The sequence below is a fragment of the Schistocerca cancellata genome, chromosome 2 (assembly GCF_023864275.1).
Source record: "Schistocerca cancellata isolate TAMUIC-IGC-003103 chromosome 2, iqSchCanc2.1, whole genome shotgun sequence".
NCBI lineage: Eukaryota > Metazoa > Arthropoda > Insecta > Orthoptera > Acrididae > Schistocerca > Schistocerca cancellata.
The window spans coordinates 101225052-101243501 of record NC_064627.1 but is presented as its reverse complement, the minus strand read 5'-3'; positions in this window follow the sequence as shown (position 1 = coordinate 101243501).

Genomic DNA, 18450 nt, shown 5'->3' with positions numbered 1-18450 from the left:
TAGCAGAACGTCCCGTGTCATCAATTGTCGTTAAATTAACAGAGGACACAATTGAATATATTTGTTCATAATTAGGATCAAAATCATTACTAGTGGTCGGTACGCACTGATTGTCTGTAAGTGGAGGATTATCATTATTATTACACAGAGTGTCACAAGTATTATCGGTCAAATTATTCGAGTCGTCTATTTCACTCATTGTACATCGCGATGTACTGTTAACACTTTTTCGCGGCATTTTTCACTAATCAAAATTAAGCACAAATGAAACAAGGACGATGCAAAAATGCAACAAACAATTACAACAAAGATCAACAAATTGCCGATGATCTGTGAAAGAAAAATTGACAAATTAGTAAATGCGTTGCGCCAGATGCAAACTACATTTAAGTAAATAAGAGCAGATATATGACTACTTCTCAGAAGATTCACAAAGAAATACGATCCTGGCCGGATGTCGCCAAGTGTAACCTCCCCACAAAAATAATAATTAAATGAATTTTAACTATTGTAACCTCTGAACAAAATTGGCTCCCGTTCATAATCTCTGTGCAAAAATGCATTCACATTTACTGTACCCACAAAATTCTTTTGTCATTGAATGTAAGCTCCAAACAGAAAAAACTCCTAAACACCAAAATAATAAAAAATTCAGTAACCTGGTAAATTTTATGACGACAGCAACGCTGCGCCACGGCCCTGTATTTTGAATAAAAAGGAAAAAAATTCTTACCTCAGTAAAAACTGCGAATATATCTGCTCTTACATAAAAATTTTCGGCACAGCTCCGTGCAATGCTGGCCTATGCTTTGTGACTCATGAAAGGAAAGATAATCCATTGAATAAAAACTTTAAATTGAATGCTTTTTTAAAAAAAAATTACTTTATATTATAAAAATTATTATTGGGGCATTTTTTAAAAGAAATTGGATGACAGTTCATATACATTACTAGATATGCGCAAGGCTGCTTCATTACCTTCTACAATAATACTCATCGTTCAGAGTCCCGACCAGAGCAGACTGCACACAAGCGCAGACACGCGCCGACTCCTGCCAACTACGGCCGACTCACGCAGACTACTGTCGACTAGCGACAAGCAACAACTAACTACATACTGCGCTCTGGTCAGAGACTCTCCCATGCCTTGCCCATTGCCGGCAACGCATACGTCTTACAACCTCCACCTGATGTCCACCCTTGGTTTCCCTCTACAATTGGTACTACCCACACTTCCATCCATTAGCAAACTGACAATTCCTTGATGCCTGTGTTAATGGATTCCTTCTTTTACTTGTGTTATAAATTATTTTTACTCCCAAATTTTGTGCAGTACCTCAGCAATATATTTTATCACAACATACATAATCTCCAACATTCAGCTATAGCTAAACAACTCATAACTGCGGATGTCTTTGTGTGTGAAGTTTATTGTCCACATTTCCCTTCAGAGCAAGGGCGCATTCCAGACAAATATCCTCATGTAAGTTTTCCTAACAATTTTATAATAGATGTTAAAAAATTTTTCTCACAAACGCGTTTCTTCCCGTTGTTGGCCTGCACTTTAAATCCTCTCGCCTTTGGTCCTCCTCTGTTATTTTGCTATGCTAATAGCAAAATTGATCTACTTTTTTGGTCTCATTTCTTATCAGACAGGACATGGTGTGCTCTTTGTGTTGTACGGAATTTTGCAACATTGGCCAACACAAGCTGTCAAGAATATACTGACGGAAAAAAATCGCAACACGAAGAAGTTGTGCGACATAAATGAAAGTTGTTACGTGTGTTTCTACATCTGAAAGATGATGTCTATTCAAATTTCACGCCCGACCCGTAAGAGTGGCGCTAGTATCGTTACTAAGAGGAGAATATCAGGTTTGTTTCAATGACACGTTATTTACCTTTGAGATTGGACGTGGCGAGTTGACGTTGGTCAAGACTGCCTACAGGGTACTTATAAATTTTTTTGACTTTATTAAATTCTATAGTCTTTTCTGATTACATTGATATGTGCATTATAAGGTTTCAAATGAAGAATGTCCTATATACACAAAATTTTAAAGTTACGGTCATGTATGCCCCCACGTCCCCTTTATTTCTGTTACAGAAACTAGTATTATTTCGAAAAGAACTGTGAACTTCCTCTTTCCAGCGATTATATGTATGATATGTTGTATATGTTGGTAACATTGCAGGTTTCTAGTGTCTATAAATGATTATTTTTCCTAGTATTTACTTTTGTTCCGCTGAAGCAGTTTGTTCACGTGTTACTGAATGTTCGTTGCCCAAGTACTACATGTATTTGTGGAAGTACATATCCTTTAGTGTGCAATAAATACGAACTATTTCACGCACCAAGAAATCCTAATAGGAAATTCCGTGGAAACCAGTTCACAAGTAAAGCAAGGTCGGTGCCCGTTTATAACGTTAGATATACAAAGTACCTAGGTGATAGGGACTCTAAAACTTTCAATAAAATTAATGAGTTCAGTGTTTGTGGTGATACCTTGGTAACAAAACTGGAGTGTTGTGGACATGTGCAAAAGAGTCTGGGTGCTAGATTGAGGAAGCTACGAAGATAAATGAAAGGAAAGTTGCTATCCGATAGAAAATCTGTCTGGCCGAGGCAGATTGACAGAAACTGCAATAGACCTGCTTCAGAGTTGTTATGGACTGGCCATTAGAAGAACTGTACCTCTGGATGATATTACAACAATGAGAAAAGCTGTATGGGCCACCGACTTTTATGAGTTGTCCACAGATGACCACCCTGTTCATGGAATTTGCCCTAAAGGAGCAGATTCTTGGTGTGTTTACCAAAAAGAAAAGAAAGCGGACAAATATACCATCATAAGAATTCTCTTCCTGAGCCTGTTATGAATGAAATAGAACAAATTTTTAGAGACCTGAGTGACGCTATTTTGCTCAGTAAATATCTTCATGGGGGCACTCGGAAAACAAATGAAAGTTTCAACCGTTGCATATGGGAAAGATTACCCAAATAAGTTTTTGTAGGACTAAACACATTAAACGTTGGTGTACTAGATGCAGTGATATGTTTCAATGATGGCGTGACAGGAAGGTTGGAAGTCCTGCGAAATTTAGGCATAGAATGTCGCTCTAAGATGGAAGATCAATTGCTTGCGTATGACAGACGACGGGTGCATAAAGCTGAAAGATTCGCTCTTCAGGTTACCAAAGAAGCAAGAACTGATAAAAGGAATGCCAAGAGGAAGGTTGAAGATGAAGATTATGCTTCAGGATGAAGACTATGCTTCAGGAACATACTGAGGGACAGTTTAATTGGACTCATATCTTCATTCAGAATTTCCCGCAGGCTGTATTGTTCAGAATTCAGGTACAAATATTTCCTGAAGTTTATAAAGCACTTCTCTAATTTTTTTCTGTAACTTGCAATAGTCCATACATATGTAGTAGACCAAAGATTTATTGCAGAATCAACTAAATTATACAAAAAATAATATTTTTACTAGCAAAATATATATATATATAAAATTAAAATGTAAGATATGATATTTTTTAAATCTTGTAATATACATAATAGGTGGAATTAAATAGGTCTGGTACTTCAGCCATTATGTCATGCATGTCCGGTAAAAAATTGGTCTCCTTCAAATGTATAACATTGGATTAAATGGTACCTCAATTTGAGAAAGCATTTTGGAAAAAAAATTGTATCAATTTCTTTGTAATGTTTTTAATAACCCTATGTTGTTGTTGTGGTCTTCAGTCCTGAGACTGGTTTGATGCAGCTCTCCATGCTACTCTATCCTGTGCAAGCTTCTTCATCTCCCAGTACTTACTGCAACCTACATCCTTCTGAATCTGCTTAGTGTATTCACCTCTTGGTCTCCCTCTACGATTTTTGCCCTCCACTCTGCCCTCCAATGCTAAATTTGTGATCCCTTGATGCCTCAGAACATGTCCTACCAACCGGTCCCTTCTTCTTGTCAAGTTGTGCCACAAACTCCTCTTCTCCCCAATTCTGTTCAGTACCTTCTCATTAGTTATGTGATCTACCCATCTAATCTTCAGCATTGTTCTGTAGCACCACATTTCGAAAGCTTCTATTCTCTTCTTGTCCAAACTATTTATTGTCCATGTTTCACTTCCATAGATGGCTACACTCCATACAAATACTTTCAGTAAGGACTTCCTGACACATCTATTCCAGTCAACATTGTCAAAAGCTTTCTCTAAGTCTACAAATGATAAATATGTAGGTTTGCCTTTCCTTAATCTTTCTTCTAAGATAAGTCGTAAGGTTAGTATTGCCTCACGTGTTCCAACATTTCTACGGAATCCAAACTAATCTTCCCATACCAGCTTTTCCATTCGTCTGTAAAGAGTTCGCGTTAGTATTTTGCAGCCATGGCTTATTAAACTGATATTTCGGTAATTTTCACATCTGTCAACACCTGCTTTCTTTGGGATTGGAATTATTATATTCTTCTTGAAGTCTGAGGGAATTTCGCCTGTCTCATACATCTTGCTCACCAGATGGTAGAGTTCTGTCAGGACTGGCTCTCCCAAGGCCGTCAGTAGTTCTAATGGAATGTTGTCTACTCCCGGGGCCTTGTTTCGACTCAGGTCTTTCACTGCTCTGTCAAACTCTTCACGCAGTATCGTATCTTCATCTATATCCTCTTCCATTTCCATAATATTGTCCTCAAGTACATCTCCCTTGTATGGACCCTCTATATACTGCTTCCACCTTTCTGCTTTCCCTTCTGACCGTAAGCAGGTTCAAAAAATATTCAATATGCTTCTGATTTGTTACAAAGTGTGCTGCATTAGCTGATATCAACAAAAAATCTGTAAAATATATACATTATCAACAGTGCCTGAAAGAAATAGGTGTTGATTTTTATATAATATTTAGCCGGAAAAGTACCTGTCTCCTTAAGGTGACAAAGACTCCATTGTAAACACCTCACTGAGCTTGAACGAGGTCGTGTAAGAGGGGCATGAGACGTTGGATGTTACTTCTACGATACTGCAGAGAGACCTGGCAGGAATGTAGCCACTGTACATGATTGTTGGCAGCGGTGGTTATGAGAATGCACGGCAGCAGGAAAACTGCGCTCCGGATGGCCATGTGGCACTAGCGAGAGGGAAGACCGTCGTGTCGGCGTATGGCTCTGGCATATCGTACTGCTTCTGCAGCAGCAATCTGAGGGGCAGTTGGCACTGCAGTCGTACAACGAATTGTTACAAATCGATTAGTTCACGGACAGCTCAGAACCAGTAGTGTACAATCCACTGACCCGAACCCACAGCTACTTGCGACTTCAGTGGTATCAAGCGAGAACTAATTGAAAGGCAGGATGGAGAACTGTTGTGGTTTCCGATGAAAGCTGGATCCCCTTGGTGGCAGTGATGGCCATTTGGTGGTTAGAAGTAAGCCAAGTCAGCGTCTGAAACCAACTTGACAGCGGCCTAGACACACTGGACCTACAGCTGGAGTTATTGTCTGGGGTGCGATTTCGAACGACAGCCGAAGCACTCTCGTGTTTATCCCACGCACCCTGCCTGCAAATTTGTACGTCAATATGGTGATTTAACCTGGTCTGCTGCTATTCATGAACAGCGTTCCAGGGAGTGTTTTCCAACAGGATAACGCTAGACCACATATCGCTGTTGTAACCAAACATGCTCAATAGAAAGTCGACATGTTGTCTTGGCCTACACGATCACCAGATCTGTCTACAATCGAGCACGTTGTATGGGACATCATCGGACAACAACTCCAGTGTCACCAAAAAATGGTTCAAATGGCTCTGAGCACTATGCGACATAACTGCTGAGGTCATCAGTCGCCTACAACTTAGAACTAATTAAACATAACTAACCTAAGGATATCACACACATCCATGCCCGAGGCAGGATTCGAACCTGCGACAGTAGCGGTCACTCGGCTCCAGACTGTAGCGCCTAGAACCGCACGCACTCTGGCCGGCAGTGTCACCAACAAACAACATTATAGTACGTTTAAAATTAGTTGCGAGTTTTGACGTCTGTCTGACCGGAGTGAGAAGTGACGCCGTTGCCCAGGTAACACCAATGGCGAGCCGGATTTCCCTTCCACGCTGCCAGTGGTTCAGCTGATAAAGCGCCCATATTGCCACGCCGTGGATGAACAGTACTATGTGGTGTCAGCATTAGATGCATCAACATTTGTCAGCTCTCGTTGTAAATTCTGATTTTCTGGCGGTGAGGTGTTCTGTAGTCGTCAGGTATTGTAAAAAAATGTTTTGTGTTGGCGTTGCATTAATAACAACAGCGCATTACATATGAATACAAGATCTGCAATAGAAGTATCGTCCAAGTACACGTTCACCGGCTGGGGAGATAATGTTCTGCTGCAAAACATTCCTTGAAATTCGACAGCAGTAATGGACAAATCACCATACCACTCTGTTGTGATCCATAAAACGGGCCGGCCGGTGTGGCCGAGCGGTTCAAGGCGCTTCAGTCTGGAACCGCTAGACCGCTACGGTCGCAGGTTCGAATCCTGCTTCGGGCATGGATGTGTGTAATGTCCTTAGGTTAGTTAGATTTAAGTAGTTCTAAGTTCAAGGGGACTGATGACCTCAGATATTAAGTCCCATAGTGCTTAGAGCCATTTGAATCATAGAACAGCTACAATGCACAAGTGGATATTTTTCTGTGGGTGCAAAGAAATGTTGCATGAGATAAAGATGTACCTAACATGCATAAGGCGAAGTTAATGGAACTTTTAGTGCTGTACAAGCCAACAACTTCACGCTATCAGGTCGATGAACAAGCTAACGGTAACGGGGATAGTTTAATCAGGCTTCCTGAGTATCATGCACGTTTAAATCTGACAGAGTATATGGGCCTAGATGAAAAGTAATGCGGCAAAAAATAACAGCAAGTTTACGTTCACTAAGGTTGAAATCCTGTCAAAAGAAGCCACTGCAAATATTACACGACGGGAATGGTCTTGAGTTGTCAGCCATACCAAGAAGGTAGTTGAGGAAACGAGTTTTTAGGGAATACGTAACTTCTCTTGTTGCCATGTTGAAATCTGCTTCTTTGTCAAAACACAGAAGAGTATAGAAGTATTCATCTCACTAACATTCTAATGCAGTTGAAATTCTGACAGAATCCTGAAATAGCGTGTTATTAAACTAACAACTTGGTGCAAGTAAGTTCGATAGTTTACGGAACAGCCAATTTTTAGCATAAAAATAAACTTTTAACTTCTTCACTTACATTGTCACAAAACACACAGCAGTTCTCGTTTCACCAGCTATCGATGGCCCTCAATAATTACATTATTTCATTGAAAGAATCTATAATCGCTTGAATATCGCGGTATATATGGAAATTTGCGTATTAAACATATGGCGAAACACACTCGTCTTTGCGCGCTATCATTTGCCAGAAACTTGTTTCGATATCTACCATTTGTAAGATAGGACGCATCTATGAATATTTCATTCTAATTTTTTTATTGATGCACGAGTTCGTGACGGGACATTTACGCACATTTCATTTTCTCGAGTTTGGAAACAGACAGTGATATCCTTCCAAGTTTAAAGTATAATTCAATGTATTATCTACATTTAATACAGCAAAATGTAACCTGACACGCATCAAATACTAATTCATAGCGATAACTATTTTTCTTGCTATAGTTTACCTACTATCGAAATATGACGATAACTATGACCATCAACGGAATGATAGGTGGTTCATCATGAAGCTGCCGAATTAAACTATAAGCTATGCGAGAATAAGAGTTTATTACCGAATAGTTACTTTTAAATCGCTCGAGAAAGATCGTAGATCGGACAGCTTGCTGTTCACGCAGTCAAGCAAGCGTGCCAGATTCCGCGCCGAGTAGGCCTGGCACTAAACTATACTGTGATCATCTGCTGACGCGTCCAGCATATGCTGGCAACTACGCTCCCCTCCACTTGCTTCATACTGAACTGCCAGAAGTCGCAACTTACTTTAAACGCACTATAAGCGTCCCTGTGTTAACCAACCCCAAGCGCAACCAGCATGGGACTCTATTCTAAAAACTGCCATACAGTACTTACACGACAGAACACAATGCATGCAGATTTGCCTGCTTGCATTCAACATTCTGGTGGTTACACCGGTTACTAACATATCAGCATTTCACATTTGCAGTGGCTTATCTCGCGCTTACATTAACTGTGATCTTACAATGTTAACCACTTAAGTATGTTACCTAGAGAAATATATTCTCAAAATTTCATTACTCTGCCATAATTACTTTTTGGCGCTGAGTTTTTCATTGAATCTTTCTTCGACTAGGTAGCTTTGGCTCTCATGAACTGTGATAAAACAACTCAATGTATATATTTAAAAGTAAGTATGGCGTGTCTGTGTGTGCCGCCAAAGCCTCGCAAGCGAATTTTGCAACCATATGGGGATTCCCCCACATATGAAGAAGGCTTTATTTTGGAACTGCAGAGGTTAGTTATGAAGATATGGGTCTGAAAAGGGGACATTTGTTCTTGACAGCATAATAAAAAATATAAGCATGGTTTGTCCTTCCGCGCCACTATAACTCCGCCACACACTCCCGCAGCCCCCTGATGGTTATCTGGTACGGTAGCCGTCCTTCCCCCATTCACGAAGGTTTGGTTTGGAACTGCAGGCGTTGGTTTCGAAGATGTGTGTGGTAAAATAGGTCATCACACCGCTGGACTTCTAATGAGAAGACGCTGATTTCTGATTTATTCGTGTGTCAATTAATACAAAACCTACCAATTTTTTATTTTATTAGAAAGCCTACAATCTTGTAAATTATTTAAGGGCAAAACTAGATTCCCAGCAAGTTGCAGAAAAGTCATAAATGTTCTTTTCAACGCTATTGTAACTTTTCCAGAAATTGGAAAATGACATACATTAATATTTTATGTAATTTTCTTTGTAACTTTACTGCTTAAATAATAGTATTTCTGGTAACCATACGCCTCTCTTAACCACCAAAAAAATTCCAAATCAGGAACTTCATAAAGATTCTAGTTATGAATATTTCCATAGGCAAGTATCACTTTGCATGGACATTCTCACTGAGACAAATTGTCAAAGCAGCAGTACAATGGAAATTCAATATAAAAAGAAGTTTTATTCTGAGATCATAAAGTATATGCAGCAGCTATTACGTTATAAGCATAAGCATCTTAACAAGTTTTATGACGATCTGAGATGACAGGTGACACGACCTGCAGTGACCCCTAATTGAGTTTTGATGAGGATGATGTTTGGTTTGTGGGGCGCTCAACTGCGTGGTTATCAGCGCCCGTACAATTACCCAATCTTTGCTCAGTCCAATTTCGCCACTTTCCGGGATGATGATGAAATGATGAGGACAACACAAACACCCAGTCATCTCGAGGCAGGTGAAAATCCCTGACCCCGCCGGGAACCGAACCCGGGACCCCGTGCTCGGGAAGCGAGAACGCTACCGCGAGACCACGAGCGGCGGACCCCCTAATTGAGTGAACATGCATTCATCTAAAGTCCAAGTTTATTACTGTTATGTTCAATAACAGCGATTACAACCATTTCAGTATACTAAAATTAAATGTAAAACCAGAAAAATGATACACTATGTGATCAACAGTATCCGGACACCTGGCTGAAAATGACTTCCAAGTTCGATGCGCCCTCAATCGATAATGCTGGAATTAAATATGATGTTGGCCCACCCCTAGCCTAGATGACAGTTTCCACTCTCGCAGGCATACGTTCAATTAGGTGCTGGCTGGTAGGTTTCTTGGGGAATGGCAGCTCATTCTTCACGGAGTGCTGCACTGAGAAGAGGTATCGATGTCGGTCGGTGAGGACGAAGTCGGCGTTCCAAAACATCCCAAAGGTGTTCTATAGGATTCAGATCAGGACTCTGTGCAGGCTAGTATATTACAGGGATGTTATTGTCGTGTAACCACTCCGCCACAGGCCGTGCATTACGAACAGGTGCTCGATCATGTTGAAAGATGCAATCGCCATCCCCGAATTGCTCTTCAACAGTGGGAAGCAAGAAGGTGCTTAAAGCTTCAATGTAGGCCTGTGCTGTGATAGTGCCACGCAAAATAACAAGGGGTGCAAGCCCCCTCCATGAAAAACACGACCACAACATAACACCACCGCCTCCGAATTTTACTGTTGGCACTACATACGCTGGCAGAAGCCGTTCACCGGGCATTCGCCATACCCACACCCTGACATCGGATCGCCACATTGTGTACCGTGATTCAATCACGGAAACTCTTGACAAAATGCGCGAAGGGGCTTCTTATGATGCATTTGGGCAAAACGTTGGCTGCGAGCTAAGAGCTATGCCCGAGATGCAGCGTTTGTACGAAGAACGAATTTTTGAATGCAGTACTGTTTCATGGAGAAATAGGGAATTTGAGCTACACTTTGCAAATTAATAGTGAGTTACTGACTGAAACGAATACAGACATTCAAGAATTTAGAACTCCGACCCATTACTGTAACGTTTTTGTGTTCATATTGCAAATTTCAGGAATAAAATTTAGCGAATAGAAATTTTTCATTCAGTACATTACCTTATGATAATCCTTCAAAGTTCGATAAATGGCTGCAAATATTTCTGTAATGATTTTTGTCAGGGGCTGTGGCGATAGCAATATCGTAAATTTAAAATCTTCGTAGGATCTCCCACTTGCTAAAATGCTGTAAGCTGCTGTGAGGCCCTCGTGAGCTGATACTGAGTGCCTCATTGGTGACTCTGTTTTGTATTTCTGTTGTAACGATTTTTAGCTACCCCCGGTAAGTACTTCCACTCATACACACTTTATTGCGCCGATCTTTTGGGTGAAACCGTAATCCCTTCAGTAAATTAGTATGAGATAACTTTTTTTTTCTCTTTGAAACGTATTTTTTGTTCAAGTTTTTCCTTTACGAGTATTTGTAGACTCATACAGCGTAACTACTGCCGCCGCTGAAGACAACAGTTCCGCTTCCGTTCCAGAACTACACCACACCTCGGCGTTAGTAACAATGGTAGCGATCGCTTGCCAAATCACACGTGCTTGGAGGGTAGAGCCGTGCGACAGATCCCAGCGATATCGCATGCAACGGATCGTCAAACTTCCTGGCAGATTAAAACTGTGTGCTGGACCAAGACTCGAAATCGGGAACTTTGCCTTTCGTGGGCAAGTGCTCTACCATCTGAGCTACCCAAGAACTACTCACGCCCCGTCCTCACAGCTTTACTTCTGCCAGCACCTCGTCTCCTACCTTCCAAACTTTACAGAAGCTCTCCTGCGAACCTTGCAGAACTAGCACTCCTGAAAGAAAGGATATTGCGGAGACATGGCTTAGCCACAGCCTGGGGGATGTTTCCAGAATGAGGTGTCACACTACAGCGGAGTGTGCGCTGATATGAAACTTCATGGCAGATTAAAACTGTGTGCCGGACCGAGACTCGAACTTGGGACCTTTACCTTTCGTGGGCAAGTGCTCTACCGTCTGAGCTACCCAAGCACGACTCACGCCCCGTCCTCACAGCTTTACTTCTTCCAGTATCTCCTGAAAGAAAGGATATTGCGGAGACATAACTTAGCCACAGCCTGGGGGATGTTTCCAGAATGAGATTTTCACTCTGCAGCGGAGTGTGCGCTGATATGAAACTTCCTGGGAGGAGAACTTCTGTAAAGTTTGGAAGGTAGGAGACGAGATACTGGCAGAAGTAAAGCTGTGAGGACGGGTCGTGAGTAGTTCTTGGGTAGCTAAGATGGTAGAGCACTTGCCCACGAAAGGCAAAGTTCCCGATTTCGAGTCTTGGTCCAGCACACAGTTTTAATCTGCCAGGAAGTTTCATATCGGCGCACACTACGCTGCAGAGTGAAAATCTCATTCTGGAAACGGATCGTCAGTCCAACTGGGTTCTTATCAACTTGGCAATGCATGCACAATCAGCGTTGCCAACGTTTAAATGGAAAACATCGTATAAGTTATTCAGAATTATAGATCTTTGACTAAAAATTATCGTACATCACACATAATATAAAAGCTAGCACACAAATTAACTAACAGTAACAGCAGTAATAATAATAATAATAATAATAATAATAATAATAATAGGATATCAGATACTTTAGATAACTAAATAACCGCAGCATAGACATGTAGTAGTGGTAGTAGTAGTAGTAGTGGTTGCTGCAGTAACACCAGCAGCAATAGTAGTAGTACTCGCTGTCGTATATAATTAAAAAATGACGCACCACGAAGGAATCATCCGAATGGGACGGAAATAGTTAGATGTAATGCACATGTACAGACAAACAAATGACTACAATGTCGGAAAATTTTGATGATTAATTCAAGAGAATGAGCTTTACAAATTAGGAGAGTCAGTAACACTTTGGTCCACCTCTGACCGTTATGCAAGAAGTTATTTGGCTCTGGTTTTGACTGACAGGGCTGTTGAATTTCCACCTCAGAGAAATCGTGCCCCATTTTGTCCAACTGACGCTTTAGATTGTCAAAATCCCGAGCTGGTTGGAGGCCTCTGGTCATTATGCTCCAAGCGTTCTCAAATGGGGAGAGATCCGGTGACTTTACCCGCCAAGGTAGGTGTTGGCAAGTACGAAGAGAAGCAATATAAACTTTCGCCGTGTGCGGGCGGGCATTATCTTGCCGAAATGCGAAATGTGAGCCAAGGATGACTTGTCATTAAGGGTAATAAGACGAGGCGTAGAATATTGTCGATGTAGCGCTGTGCTGTAAGGGTCCCGCGGATGACAACCAGAGAGGTCCTGTTAAGAAATGAAATGGCATCCTAAACTATCACTCCTGGGTGTTGGGCCCTATGGCCGGCGGCATTCAGGTTCCTATCGCACGGCTGTCTGGGGCATCTCCAGTCAAGTCTTTGGTCTGGAATCTCATTAACTGGAGTAGAATTGTCTTCAGTGACGAGTTCTGCTTTGAACTGAGCGCTGATGACCAGAGAAGACGTGTACCTCAACAGCGGTGGGTCACCAGCCTGACTGTCGCCTGCCATGCGAGCCCACAACCAGGAGTGATACTCGGGGGAGCCACTTCATTTCATAGCAGGACCCCATTGGTTGGCAGCCACGGCGCTCTTAGGCCCGTTTCACACTAGGACACTGGGGATGGTCACCAGTGACGGTCACCGGTAACTGTGATGAACACTCCTTGATCACCGGTGTCCGACACCGCAGTTATTGCCAACTGATTAGTTAGTGAAATGGACTCGAGCGAGGAGGAACTTGTGTTAGTACTCCTAAGCAAGAGGACGAGGAGGAGAATGAAGACAAGGCGTTCATTACATCCACTGCCACGTGATCGGCTGGGGAAAGGATTGTTTAATACTCTTTATGTCGATGTGAGAGGAAGTTTTTTTCAGTATTTTCGAGTGTCGAAAATTTCATTTGATGAACTGCTAGGAGAAGTGAAAGAAGAAATCAGAGGAATGGACAATAATATTTTAACTCTATTTTTCGGACCATAAGGCCTTAAGACGACGATAAGACGCACCCTTAATTTTGTTATGAAAATTTTTAAATACAAGTATTCTTTAGATTTCTTCTTCATTCGTCCTATAGGCGTGAGTTCACGGTTTCCATGCTCATCCATTTTGTCCCTTCTCATTGCATTAAGACTGAATAAAGGTACACTTGATACTGGTAAACGCAAAAGAAAAAGGGTGAGGGATGCAAATGTGCTTAAAAACTAGTACCCTCCTAGCCTTTACAGGCGTAACAACTAAATTTCGCTAGTCTTTTATGGTCCGAAAAATAAGGTATTAAATTTGAAAAAAGAACATACGACATACAATTTTTTTTAATCTATGCTCTTCTCATTGTAATCGGGCACAAACTTCGTTATAATTTGTTGCCAAGCATTCGTTTTCACCACTTCGTTGCTAGTCATCGCTTTTGACATCCCGTCTTAAAGTCTTCAGTGTTAATCAAATCTTCAGTGTTAATCAAATCTAAAACTCATGACTACAATGTGTACAGTATAATGTACAATGAATGTTTCGCGTCATTAGCACAAAAATGACAGCCGTCTGTTGGCAAATCTGCAACGCTGTATCTGTGATCTGTGTCCAAGTGCGAACACTCCAATTCAAACTAATGCATGTCCGGCGGTGACTGCTGTGAACACAGTAACCTTGACCATCACATGTGGTGAGGGTGAGTCATTGCAGCGTCACAGTGGCTCGGTGAGGCAGTGTAGTGTCCTGTTGTGAACGCTCCAGTTCAAACGAAAGTATCTCTGTCGGTGACCGTCGCAGGTGACCGTCACCAATGTCCCAGTATGAAACGGGCCTGTTGACGGTATTCTACGCCCCGTTTTGTTGCCCTTCTTGGCAAGCCATGTTGGAATTACATTTCAGCAAGGTAATGTCCCCCCGCATACGGATAGAGTAACTGCCTGTCTTCGAGCTTGCCAACCCCTACCTTGGCGACAACATTTGGAGCATTACGGGTAGGGCCCTCGAACAGCTCCGGGTTTTAACGATGTAACGTGCCAATTGGACAGAATTTGTCACTACATCCATCAAGAGGGCATCCAACAACTTTATCGACCAATGCTATGCCGAATAAATGCTCACATATCGGCCAGAGGTGGATCAATGATTACTGACTTGCTCAATTTCTGAAGCTCTTTCTCTGGAACAATTAAGCCAGTTTTGCTGAAATTGTAATCATTTTTCTTTCTGTACATACACACCACATCTACGAATACCGTTCGGATAAATCCTTCGTGGTGCGGATTTTTTTGTGTAAGGGTGTATTACGCTGGCGATACTGAAAAAATGCACTATTCATGTACACGGGCAGTATTAGCAGACACATTTCTCGCTCTATCCGTTAGAAAGTCCGTCACATCCTTCAATTGCTACTGCACCATACAAATTGGTTGTCATTGAGTTTAGCATCTTTCAGGTGATTTGGAAATGTTCGGACCCACTACATCCTTTCGCAGCTTGACATGACAGAATGAGCCCATTTACAGCATTCTAATGCCAGCCTGTCCCTGATCTTGATTTTCATTAAACCACTTCAGAAAAAACCCTTTCACAAGAACCGTTACTGAGAAGCAAAGAAATCACTGAGAGAGCAAACTCTGCCTCTTTGAAATCATTTCTTCCATCAAGGTCGCGTACGACTGCAGAGGCTGTCAGGTTTAGGTATATTCTCTACTTCACAGGGAATTTTAATTATTGCGAATTTTCTCCGTTGATCATCTATTTTCTGGGCAGTACAATGTTCATTGAAATTAAAAATTGTAGGCACACAAGCCATGAGAGGAAAAAGGGAAGGAGGTTTGCAAGAATATGCGGTGCTTGCATTAAAGGGATGAAGACAGGCCGAAGAGCAAAAGTGGAGTCGTTGCCAAAATCCGACCTTTCCTTTAACTGACAAGATCCTGTAACAAGAAAATCACGTCAGCTGAAACGTTCCCTTAGAAAAATTTATGAATGATTATGCTGATAAACCTCTTACATTATTTGATTTTCAAACAGCTGAGCAGAACTGAACGTACTCAGACATTTCGCTCTTTACGTATTCTGATCAACACTGAACTGACACACAATATTTTTAGCGCAACGAAATCTGACTTTCAAAAATCCCTACAAAAGAATGGCCCTGACTACCAATAACCTATACCTTTCACAAATCACTTACTTCACAAAAATCTTCGTTACTCGAACTACTGCAATACAGCGAACGGCAATACTGCCAGCTAAATAAAAGATTCTAACTACTGAAGTCACTGACTACTGATAGGCATAGTCAGCATATGAAAGATTTTGATAGAGAACAAACAATGTAGTTACCTTAATAATTTTCCAAAGTCATCATATATAGATCAGTTCATGATATCCAATATTACAAATTTGCCCTTTCTCTCCCCATATCCACCACTGCTGGCGGCTCACCTCCAACTGCGCAACGCTACGCGCTGTTCACATCCAACTGCCCATCACTACAATAGCAAATATTACAACAATGCCGACCAGCCTCAGACTGCACACAGCACAGCCAGTGATTTTCATACAGAGCGCTACGTGGCGTTACCAACATAAAAACTTAAACAGCCTACTTACACAGCGAGTACCCACATATTTTGTTAGAACCTTATTTTGAAGATATAGCCTAATAAATTCGCTCATCACATTTACAACCAGACGTGTCTTTGTCTACATGATTTGCGTCCTTGGCGTTTATTTGCTTCAAATACTGTTCATTTAGGTACTCGTTCAAAACATTTTTGCAGTTAGATGATATCCTTTTCTGTAGCAAAGTAATAAGCGTCTGTTTGTCTTGAAAAAGTTCATTCAGCCTGGATAATTGTGGTAGAATCCACTGAAGAACATAGAACTTTCCTCTATGCATTATTCATTGTCTTTACGATAGTGTCTGCAGACAGCAGACGTTCTTCGAAGCACTCCCCGTGAAGTAATATTTTAGGGGTTCCCATTGTTCTATAATCCGGTCAGCCACTTGTGACAAAGATGGCCAACTGGTCTGAGAATTCTATGAGAGTCTGTATTCCAAAACTCCTGGAATTCCTTGAGCTGTGCTTGACGTTTTGCACGACTTTTGAACACACCACATATGTTACTGCACAAATAATCAAGGACTGTAGGTAACATTTTACATGCTTCACTTGCGCGTATTTGCAGAGAACGGCATATACACTTTACCAAGGGCGACAACTGAAGTTCATTCTCCATCCCCTCTGCCACACCGGTGTCTCGCCAAACATAATGTTGCGCCCGCCTCTATTACATTATACTCTTAATATCAATGTCTGCATCTTCGAATACAGAAACGACTATTGTACAGCCGTTCTGCAGTAGTACTTAAATGAGAGTCTTCAGTGTTATCGTGGGAGTACACCTGCGCTAACTTCAAAAATTTAGCCTCCACTTTTCTCGTCGCTGTAGTACCTCACATATGCACAAGCTTTTGATGTAAATGATATTAGTGGACTCGTCACTCGTGATGCTGAACTTCACATTGTTCTAAACGTCTGTTAATTCTCCACTGGCGCATTTACTAGTCACATTTTTCACAATATTTGTGGCTTTAGTTTCAACTAAAGTAACTAAACAATTTTAGAGTCACTATAATTAGTCTCCCCGAGAGCAAATGGTTTAGGTGCAAGCCTTACAACAACATTACTTTCTGGCCGAAAAGCACAAAGGACGTACTTCTGTTCCTTTTCCTCCGATGCACGTTTCCTGCTGTCACTAGTTGAAGTGTTGCACTGAAACCATGTTCCCTCAGCCTGTCCGAAGCCAACACCTTTTTTGCTTAGCAACTTTCGTATGGTTTTTCGCTACTGATAATTCTGCTGTTAAACAAGATTTACACAACACACACTGCCCAGGAGAAACTTGGTCTTTAAGGGATTCAGTCCAACCACGGAATTCTGTATTTTGTTCCCTTCCTTTCGGTACTTACGTTTTCTGTACACGGTTTCGTTGAGCAGCCGCCCATCATTCTTTTCCTTTTTCTTTTTTTCCTGAGTTACACAGCTTTTTGTCTTGCCTCTTTCCTCAGCACTATCTCTTCCGGAATAACATGTTGTGGTAAACAATAGTTCAATTGTAGTTTGAAACCACCAAACCCGTATAGGAACTCACGAGTAGTAATCGGACTGAAAGTGTGAACGTACTGACGAAAGGCGCGCCATGACAGCAAATGGTAATTATTATTATTATTGCCTAAGGTTTGCCTGACTCTGTTATTCCAGTCCACTGATTGAATATTATCTCCGGCCGGAGTACAGTCAGAATTATTTATTTTCGTGTCATTTCGCTGTGACGAGCCAGAAAGGAAATTGTCACGTTTAGCCGGTATCGTTCAATATAATATCGTACAAGCGTTGAAACTGTTGTATGCCCCACAATTGTACGAGTTAGTAACCCTTTGCGCAGCCTTGTTGTCACCTTGATAACACTGTGCACGATAGTTTGTAGTCAAACAATGGAAAATCCTGGATGAAATGTAACAATATCACACACACACACACACACACGTTCGTCTACTTAGCTGAGTAGCCAGCCGCGGTGGTCTAGCGGTTCTAGGCGCTCAGCCCGGAACCGCGCGGCTGCTACGGTCGCAGGTTCGAATCCTGCCTCGAGCATGGATGTGTGTGATGTTCTTAGGTTAGTTAGGTTTAAGTAGTTCTAAGTTCTAGAGGACTGATGACCACAGATTTTAAGTCCCATAGTGCTCAGAGCCATTTGAACCATTTAGTAGTTACGTGCTTGCTTACCATGCAGCGCACCCGGTATCGACTTCCGGTCGGGTTGGAGAGTTTGTCCGCTCGTGGACTGAGTGTTGTCCTCATGCTCATTTCTTAATCACCAACACCCAAGTCGCCCAACGTTGCGTCACCTGAAAT